Source organism: Triticum aestivum, chromosome 2A (genome assembly GCF_018294505.1).
Source record: "Triticum aestivum cultivar Chinese Spring chromosome 2A, IWGSC CS RefSeq v2.1, whole genome shotgun sequence".
In the NCBI taxonomy this organism is placed as follows: domain Eukaryota; kingdom Viridiplantae; phylum Streptophyta; class Magnoliopsida; order Poales; family Poaceae; genus Triticum; species Triticum aestivum.
Window position 1 is genome coordinate 407,061,497 of NC_057797.1, and position 10,247 is coordinate 407,071,743.

General features: G+C 45.2%; 2 long non-coding RNA genes across 6 annotated transcripts in view; one reads left to right on the forward strand and one right to left on the reverse strand.

Moving 5' to 3' along the window:
• Nucleotides 1-1,016: 1,016 nt before the first annotated feature.
• The window catches only part of LOC123188819 (uncharacterized), a 58,813-nt gene continuing 49,582 nt past the window's right edge, over nucleotides 1,017-10,247 (forward strand). For 2 of the 4 annotated variants that reach the window (XR_006495226.1, XR_006495228.1), the window contains exons 1-4: nucleotides 1,026-1,489; nucleotides 1,630-1,802; nucleotides 1,957-2,203; nucleotides 3,691-3,829. This is a non-coding gene — a long non-coding RNA (uncharacterized lncRNA). Of the gene's footprint in view, nucleotides 1,490-1,624; nucleotides 1,803-1,881; nucleotides 2,204-3,690; nucleotides 3,830-10,247 lie in introns of all 4 variants that reach the window. The other 2 variants (XR_006495227.1, XR_006495229.1) reach the window with 2 other exon arrangements.
• LOC123188820 (uncharacterized) lies at nucleotides 3,057-6,213 on the reverse strand. 2 transcript variants are annotated; one of them, XR_006495230.1, is made up of 3 exons: nucleotides 6,010-6,213; nucleotides 5,738-5,918; nucleotides 3,057-3,391 (listed from the first exon to the last, which is right to left on the reverse strand). It is a non-coding gene; the product is annotated as an uncharacterized lncRNA (long non-coding RNA). The 2 variants fall into 2 exon arrangements; XR_006495231.1 differs by lacking the exon at nucleotides 3,057-3,391 and adding an exon at nucleotides 5,183-5,208.

Sequence of the window (10,247 nt, forward strand, 5' to 3'; positions counted from 1 at the left end):
TCTGAGTCTGGATCATATGCCTTTCTCCTGCAATGAGAGACATGCCACGCTAGTCAAGCTTTGAAGCGCAACCACAACATCATAAATAATTTCCAGAAGAGTCTATTTGAGGTTACATATAGTCATTGAAGCAGTAGGGTCCAAGGTAGCTCCAGTAAAATCATGGATTTTGTTTGATGTAACACGCACTACGTCTGGTAGTGTGACCGCTTCCCTAGTCATCTATTTGATGTCCTTGTACTTTTTAATCTCTTCTCTTTTTCCGAGCAGCTTGTTTGTGGTCTTTACATTTGCCTTTTGTTCTTCCTACAAGTGCTCGGGGTTGCTAAATCTTAGTCGATTAAGACTTAACCAACTCTTTGTTGATATATGTCGTTTCCGTTCTTAGGGGTCTATGCGGAATCATACAATCCTTGGGAATTAGTGTTGTTTCCGTCATCTTCAAGTCTTAATGTCTTATATTATCAACATTCAATTTCGAATCCACTAAAATGTTAGCTAGTTTTTGTTCTTAAATTGGTCATATAATCCTGTAAAGTAATAACCAGAGTTAGTTTTAAAATAATGATACATCATAGAGTAAGTGTGATGGTACACAACAAAAAATACTTGTGGAGAAGCGTCAGACAAAATACCTCATCTGAAGTACACCTTAAAATGTAATGCCCACAGACCATAAGATGACCTACATAAATATAGAACTTAAACATATTCAATAATTCTTTTTTCAATTTTTATAGATAGTTATATGAAAAACTTTTCAAATTCATCAAATGATCATGATTGTCACAAGCCTGATGATAAAAAAAATCGCACCCAGACAGGTGAATGGGACACACCCGATAAAAATAATGATTTTTTAGCAGAAGAAAGAATATATTTTTTTATTTATATAGAAGATAAAGAAAATTGGTTTGGGTACAACTGTCCAGAATCCATTCCCACCGCCTATGAATTCATTCCCACTCACTTGTAATCTCTGGTCACTGCCTAATATAGTAATGTCTCCGTGGCATTTTTTTTAAAAAAGAAACCTTCACTTTTGTCCGACCAAACCCGCAGTCCTCGTCCTGTCACCGCTCCACTCTCCTCCCCGCAGCTTCTTGATGCTGCGCTGCTCTGCGTCGCGCGGCGCCGGTGAGCTCCCCAGCGCCGGGCCGCTGAGCTCCCTCGCGCCGCTGAGATCCCCAGCGCCTCCTTTCCATCCTCTACAACGCTGCATAGCTCCCCCTCTCGTTTAAAACCCCCTTCTTCCCCGAGGCCCTAATCGACGAGGCGCCGCTCGATCTGGAGGATGACGACAAGTTAGCGCTCGATCTGGAGCATGGCGACGGCATGGGGCGGGGACTCTCGTCCTCGAGCAACTAATCCACCAGCCCCTCCTCCTCCTCCAGGCCCTCCTCAACATCTTCGGCGACTCACCGGCGACGACGGCATGGAGAAGACGACGGTGGATGCTGCGGAAGTCGACCCCAACGACAGAGCACAGGTGAGAATTTCACTTTGTCCAAACTTCGCCAGATTCAGTCTCTGTTCGCGGGCAGTCTGGATGCGTCCCCTTGGCCTCCACCATGATGTAGGAGAAATTGCCATGCCGCTGACTGCTTTACTACTGTTGTTCAAGTGCAGGCTAGGCTTAAGAGAGGAAGTAACAGAGATTCATTCAGAGAGAAATATTGCTGCTTTGGGGTGCTGCTGCTGTTGCTACATGTTACTGATGTGTGCTAGATGTTGAGATTAGAGACTATGAGACTGGCTGATATACGTTGTGACTTGACTAAATTACTTTTTGCACATGTCAGGTGAGCTGCAGTTCATTTGTCCCTTCTTTTTGTTCACACTGCAGTTGCTCTTTTGATTTGTTGATTCTACATATTTCAGCTGTAAAGAAGTCTAGGAAGAGTTGTTGCTAAAGAAAATCAGAGAATAATTGTGCTCAGTTCACATGTGTGGCAGGATCAAGATTTCTTTTCTGGAACAAGGAACAAAAGTATGGCTTCTACCCTATGATTAGAGGCAAAATCTTGTGCTCGTTTCATGGCTGCCAGGAATACCACAAGCTTCTTCAAGAGTTCATGACCGCAGTCAAGCAAAACTATATGGCGAGAAAGTCCTGGTCCAGTTTGAGGACTTTGCCAACCACAATGCATTCAATTTGCTCGCAAAGTACAACAACAGCCATCTTGTCAACAATGATATCCAGGTGCTTCATTCATTCCATACTATTCCTCCCCAAGTCACCACATGGTGAAGCAAGATTAGCCATTGTTAACATTCAGATTGCTTAATCTGTTTTCATCATGTGCTTGAATATGCCTAACCTGAATCTGTCAACCCTGAATATGCCTAACCTGAACCGGTTTTCAGATTGAATAGTTTGTGGACAAAACTTAATTATCAACAGATAATCTCATGCTTAATCCAATGGAACATAAATAATCTAGTGAGATCCAAGTATGAAAGGAAGCAATTCAACATTATCACCTATTTCTTTACATTGCATGCCACAGAAGCACAATCCTATTTCTTTACATCCACCCTTTCCTTTAATACGTGAAACTGAAAATGAAATTCCATTAATGCTTTGTTCAAGAACAACTACGATTGATCCTTGAGAAATGTGCAGGTACATAGGCCGAAACTACACTTACTATTTCCTATCACCATATCATTACTTACTTACTTACGAAGCCTTTTATCCCAAACAAGTTGGGGTAGGCTAGATATGAAACCCTTTCACGAGGACTTCCCAGGAGGTCACCCATCCTAGTACTACTCTCGCCCAAATGGGTTTCATACCCAAAAGACTGGCTAGTTTTTACGTTGGCTCGCCAAGCCTATCACAACCCTTAGATATGAAACCCTTTCACGAGGACTTCCTAGGAGGTCACCCATCCTAGTACTATTCTCGCTCAAATGGGTTTCATACCTATGGGACTGGCTAGTTTTTACGTTGGCTCGCCAAAGCCTATCACAACCCTCCTCCTTTACCCGGGCTTGGGACCGGCTATGCCTAGAAGACATAGGCGGAGTTTATCACCATATAGGCCGAAACTACACTTACTATTTCCTATCACCATATCATTCATTAAGGAAATATTCGCTACATAAGCTTGACCCAGCCAAATGACTAACAAACATGTAGCCATGGCCAATACAGCATGAATTAGTCAGGAACTTCTTAGCACAAACTCTTATCTATTTCACACTTCTCCTCTGGACTCTATAAATTAAAATATCAGAAATGCATATGCAAAGGCAGTGGAAGCAAAGAGAACTTATATTTGAAGGAGGCACAACGAATCCGCAGCACGCTCCATAAGCAACTACAAGCCGACGGAGCGAACAACAACAGGTTGGACCGATGGACGACGACGAAAAAAGCAGAGGCCTACAGGAGGAAAAATGCAGCAGTCAGTGAGCTCGTAAATCCAAAACATAGCAAATAATGGTGACGGTGACACCTCAGCCAAACGGTTCCATGGAAAGTCAACCCAAAGCGAGACTATATACTTAATATCGTCGTGCATATACTTAATATCCTGATGACACTATATCCACACTACTTGAGAAAGTAAAGAATCAAGCGAGACTAACAGAGAAGTTGTAGAGTTCTACAGTTTCCGCTTTACAATACCAAAAAACAATATAGCTCTTTTGCAAGTAATTACATGACATGATGGTCTACAGCTACAAGAAGGCTGGGTGAAGTCTATGATGGGTTCTTTTCCAAGCAAGGAGAAGGCCAAGGTGACGCTGGTCTACAGCTACAGGAACGTCATCAGCAGGTTCACGCCGAAGCTCACGCCCGCGCAGGTCCCCGTGTTGAGTGAGTTCCCCTCTTGCTACTCTGCTTTGCTCTCACAGTCAACTGAATCCCTTTAATTAGCAGTAAAACTACAGTTGCAAGAGTTTTTTTAATTGCATGATGCACAGCTGATGGTCAACTAAGGCAAACCCATAGTATAATTGTTAAGATCAAATTGGCAATTTTTGTCGGATCTGTTGTCAATACCGAGGTCGGTGCAAGGGCTACACACATGGCTAATATGCTAATTCTTGTCGCCAGAAAACCAAGAAAGGTGTACCATGAGCAAGGATTGACATTACAAATGTATACACTATTATGTATAAAAGGCCAATGGCTCCAGCAACTATAGCAATTAAACCGTAAACACCAAGGAAAGAAGAGAATGATTTTTATTCAGCCGTTATGTAAAAAAAGCAACCAAATAGTTGCTGAACCTAGCCTTGTTATGGTACCTATTCAAACTAAACGAAGTACAAGCAAATTTATCGAAAGTAGAACGCACACAACTGCTTGAACAACTCTAGCAGCCTGTGATATGCAAATCAGGATACCTCACAAAATATTCTCAGAATGCATTGATCAATGTCTATGCAAACCAAACAAAGGCGGCTTCTACACTATGGATCAGGAAATATTGACTGTTTAACTTAGTCAGGCCAAAGCCATTGCCAAGACTCCTCAGATTTATTCCTTAATAGTTCCATATGTCCAGAAAATAAAATACAATACCATCAACTCCAGTTCCACAAACTGTTATTGGGACATATGCACAATTTTGAAACTGAGTATACATACCAGTTCTAACCACATATAGTTGTTCTTAGTCCAAGCTCAAATGTACCCATGTTTACATGGGTAGTGTGGATATTTAATATCAACAGGACAACATCACATTTTATCTGCTGACCAAAGCACAACAGGTCAACCAAAGTACAACAGGCAAAGCTTGAATTTAAAAGAATTATACACAAACCGATCTCGCATATAATTTGGCTCAGTGTATCCATGTTAACAACTGATTAGCTGAATATATTGGGCTGGGGTACCAAGGCTAATTAGTTACGTGATTCCTAATCAGGAAGCCTACTCACATGTATTTTTAGAAAACAAATATATCAGCATGTTTAAATGTGAACGATGGAGGAAGTAAAAGCAACGAGAGAGGAGCACCTCGGCAATATTGGAGGAAGTGGTGTTCCACTCCTAGGGTCCTAGCGCTCCTGTAGCCGACCCCTCATCCATGAGATGAAGCAACATAGATTGGGTTTAGAAGCAACAGAATCACACAAACATATAGTATAGGAAGATGTGTTACCTTCCTAATAAAAATATCAATGCTTGCCGATTTAGTTGCTGACCAGCATTGATGTCGTCTGTCCTTGCTACTGCGGCATGCACTGCCATTTAGAAGAAATATGAACTATTCATGAATACAAAGATCATTGCTGCAACTTGGAACGACATGTTCTAGTAATAATCCCAGATATACTAAGAGAGGCTTAGTTTAGCAAAATCAACCCAATTACACATCAAACTATCAAACATTGCACTATATATCAAGAATATACAAACAAGGCAACACCAATCTAACAATTTAACAAGGGTTGACTGATGATGTCTTAGTCCTTTTGGTTCAGTATAATCTTTTTGAACTCATTCGTTTTTGAGAAATTGGTTCTGAATTTGCAACACACAGTTTCTTCTAATTGTTGTTTAGCGATTCCCGTCAAAACAACAAATGAGAAGATAAAATTCAGAAAACTCTTACATTCATGAACATAACTATTGACAGGTCAACTATATTAAAAAGTCACTTTCTTTTCATTTAAAAGGATTTTACCGACACATCAATACCATGTATGCAATCTTCTAAAAATGCATTAATGGGGTAAAGACAAAACGGGATAACATACAACATATACCCACCACTCATTATTCAACTTGGAAGAACCACTTGAATCTGAAGCAAGATGACAGTTTTATCTAGGACCAGAGAAGGGTGCAGGGACAAGCTGCAACTGAGGTTACGGAAGTCGAGGGATGTGCTGCTGCTGGCAAATGCCGTCATCGGTGTAGGAACCAACCCCCACCCAAACCCTAGCTACATCTATAAGGAAAAGTAAATAGAAAAACGTGAATTAGAGGGAGGAGCTCATGCCATGATCGGAAGATGAGGAAAGGAGGAAGAGCGGGCTCACCTGTGCCGAGCGGCTCCTCCTCAACTGGGGGTTGTGTTCCTCTTGCCTACCTCTCGAGTTGTCGCCTCCTCATCAACCCGTCCCCACTGCCATTGCTAGGAGACACAGCCGCCACACTCTCCTTCGGCCAGATGCGCTGTTGCATCCCGATGATGGTGACGAGGAGAGAGGAGGAGAGACAGGGGAGGGGGAGTGTCAGGACCCCGACTCGATGTCACATCGATCTAGCTGGTAACACCTCATATCACTTTGCGGCCTCACGCACGGTATCCCCACGGGTGTCGTCTTACCTTTTCCCGGGACCGTTTGCGCCTTTTGGCTCACGTATATGATAGTGTCGCTAGCATCCATATGATAAGGAGCCCGGGCTGACATGACTAGTCGTAAACCCAAAGTGGCACAGACTTACAGGGACAGGCATCCATGACCCAGCTTCGAACGTGTCGGTCATCAGCAAGTGGGTCCGGGCTGTAGCACTGGGCTAGCAGGACTCCGGTAAACCGGGCTGTAGCGGGCTAACAGGACTCCGGTACTCAAAGCGTGACATTTCCCCGAAGGGACAGACACAGGAACGAAGAAGGACACATGCCGGCCAGCCTAAGTGTTCCAGAGCAGTAGCAAGCTACCATGGCTCAGCGGTAACACTAGGAGACATTTCCCGGTAAGAGAGGCTACCAAGGATAAACAACTAGATAGTCAGATCCCACACATACCAAGCATTTCAATCATACACACAATATGCTCAATATGTGCAAATACAACGAAGCATCACAACATGACTCTATGACACAAGTACTTTATTTAAGGCTCGGGGAGCCATACATAACATACACAAAGGTACGGGTCTCACGACCCAACATACAAGTCATACAATCATACAAGCCAACAGCGGAAGTACTTTGTCTGGGTACAGACAACTAGTAAAATAAAAGAGGCTTGGAAAGCCTAGCTATACTACGTGGTCCATCACAAGCTCAGGGTCACCACCTGGGTCTTTAGCCTACTCGTTGATGTCAACGTCTACATAGAACCCATCAGAAGGGGTTGCAGCGTCTTCTGTAAAAAAATGTAGATTATAGCAACATGAGTACAAAGGTACTCAGCAAGACTTACATCAGATCCTACATACATGCATAGTATCAAGAAGGGTTGGTGGAGTTATTGCAGCAAGCCAGCTTTGACTCTTGGCTAGGCTATCCTACGATACTCCAACTTGAAATAGTTTTGCGCACACGAGTCCACTACTCACCACTTCAATACACTACCGAGGATCCACCTCCGTCTTCCTACGGAAGAGCCATCCTCGGCACTCACACTTATCTTGAGGCTTTTAGTAGTTTCCATTTACTTGTCTATGAACTGTATAGGCAACCAAGTAGTCCTTTACCGCGGACGCGGCTGTTCGAATAGATCATGTTAACCCTGCAGGGGTGTACTTCTTCATACATGTTTCCACCACTTAGCGTCTGCACACGACATGTGCTCGGCAGACTTCAAGCGAAAGCCGACGTGGGTGTAAACCACGACCTACCTAAACACTTAAGCCTCTAGTCCAGGTTTATCGCCTATTCAGGTTCCATCCGCAGGGAGTCCGGCCGAGGTTTCCCATACGGCCCCGAACGATGTGAACAGGGTTCCCGGGATACCTAACGGGTATTCGGTACACCGTGCCACGTACCTACCGCATCACAGCCCACCCCTACGGTCAGCGCTGTGCACGGCCTCCAATAGGCTACAAACACCAGAAACTACTTGCAACTCCTGGACAGAGAGCTAGGGTGAATAAGAAGTCGAGCGGGGTCATATTTCAGGGCCCAATGCATGGTAGTAGCTGTATCTTAAATCACACATACAGATCTCAGTGCTTAAGGTCGGCTTCAATGAAACAACCCACCATGTACTCCTACATGGCCTCTCATCGATACCTTTACCAAATCGTGTTCACCACACCACTCTCATTACCGACATAATCATTTCACTCTAGCCCATCACCCAGATGAACCAGACCTGACACGACTCTAAGCATAGCAGGCATAGCAAGGTAGGAACAACACATACATATGGCTCAATCAACTCCTACACATGCTAGTGGGTTTCATCTAGTTACTGTGGCAATGACAGGTCATGCAGAGGAAATGGGTTCAACTACCGTAGCACACAGCAGTTTGAAACGTGTTGTCTTAATGCAGTAAAAGAGAGCAGGAGCGAGAACATGGGATTGTATCGATATGATCAAATGGTTGGTTGCTTGCCTGATGGTTCGATGCACTGATATGGTTCTTCGTTAGGGTAATCACGGTACTCCTCGGGGGCAGAACCTGTCGCAAGGACACCGATACACAACCATCACCAAACAATGTGCAACAATATGATGCATGCATGAAACATAGCAATATGAGTGTGTTGGACTAATGCAACTAAAACCAGAAGGGTTTGAACAAATTTGAATCAAAGATTCAAATTTCAAACTCAAACATGGCCTCTTAAAGTGCTTTTCCTTGTTCTGCTTGAAACATCAATTTAACTTGTTTGATCATGCATGAAAATAGTACAGATGGATAGATTGGATTTTTCTGATCATTTTTCATATATAATTTGTCCAATTTGGAGTTACAGAATAAAAGTTATGAATTTTTGAAGTTTAAATAATATTCTGGAATTTCCTGATTTAAATTAAATTCAGAAATTATAATTACTGCGCCAGCATGACGTCAGCATGACGTCAGTGGTCAACTGCGGTTGGCTGGAGTCAAACCTGACGTGTGGGGGCCACACGTCAGTGACAGGGGGGTTTAACAGGTTTAATTTATTCCTAATTAGGGGTTAGTGGCGCTGGGGCCCACTGTCAGTGTCAGGGGGTTAACCATTTGTGGTTAGCACTAATCCTAATTAGCTACAGGGCTGGGCCCACCTGTCAGGGACTCAGGGGGGTCCTGCCGTGGTCAAAGTGGGTCAAACCCACCGGCGACGTGACGGCGGCGCGACGCGGGATCGCGCTACAGGGCACGGGCGAGGCCGTGCTTGGGCTCGTTGGAGAGCCCTTGCTCCCGCGCGTCGAACGGTGGCCGTGGCTGGGCCTGGGGTGGCCGGAGTCGACGGCGGCGAGCTCGGCTGCGGCCGCCGGAGTTCGGGTACGGTCGGAATCGGCGTTGCAGGGGGTTTGGGGAGGCGTTAGTGCGTGCTGCGTGCTCCTAGTGAGGTGTGGAGCACGATAGTGTGCTCGGTTGGGTGCTACGGTGACCGTGGCCATGATGGCGACTTCGCCGGCGGCGTGGAGCTCTCGGCCAAGGTGGGGCTAAGGCCTAGAGGTTGAAAGAGACTAGGGGAGAAAGGGGAAACGACCCGGGGGCTCACCGCGGTTGCAGTGGGCGTCGAAGCGGGCTCGGAGACGCGCTGGAGACGGCGAATTCGACGGCGATGATGGTCGGAGCCCGAAGAGGGGAACGGCGACGTGGCGGCGATGCAGGGCTTCCGGAGGCCCGTGGAGCAGTGGGGAGGAAGAGGGGGTCGAGGCGAAGCTTCTGAGCTAGTCGGGGGAGCGAGGGGTGGCCGGAGACGGTTGCTATGGCGAACGGCGGCGACGGTGGTGTTCGGCCGTGAGTGAGGGAGCGAGGGAGAGGAGGGAAGAGCCGAGGGGGAGTGAGAGAGAGCAGGGGGGAGGCGTGGCGTCGTCCAGGGGCATCGAGGCGAGGAGGGGAGGGCAGGCAGGCAGGGAGAGAGGTGGCGTGGCGTGGTGGCGCACGCGCGCGCCGGCCACACTCCCCTCCCTCTGTCGGGACGAAGACGACAGAGGAGGGAGGTGGGCTGGGCCGGCTGCTGGCTGGGCCAGCCAGCTGGCTGGGCCGCACAGTGGAGGAGCCCAGGTAAGCTTCTCCCCCTTTTATTTTTTTTTCTGTTTTCTAATTTCTGACATTTGTTTTGATTTAAATAATATATTAAATCATTTATTTAACTTATGCCAATTTTTGCAGGGGCTAGATATATTATTCCAGAGCTCCTTTATATATGGCATAATATTTGGACATATATTAATATATATAATTAATATATTTCCAATGCAAATATTTATGCATTAATTCCAAATGCCCAAAATAAATACCTATGAGCTCTTAAAAATATTGGTTTGATTTTTATCTCTGTCCAATATTTTCAGAGAGCAACATGAGCATTTTCTTGGACCCTTTTGGAGAAATTTTTATTTGGGTCATTTTCAAAATGATTCTGAGGGTTTCACAGAT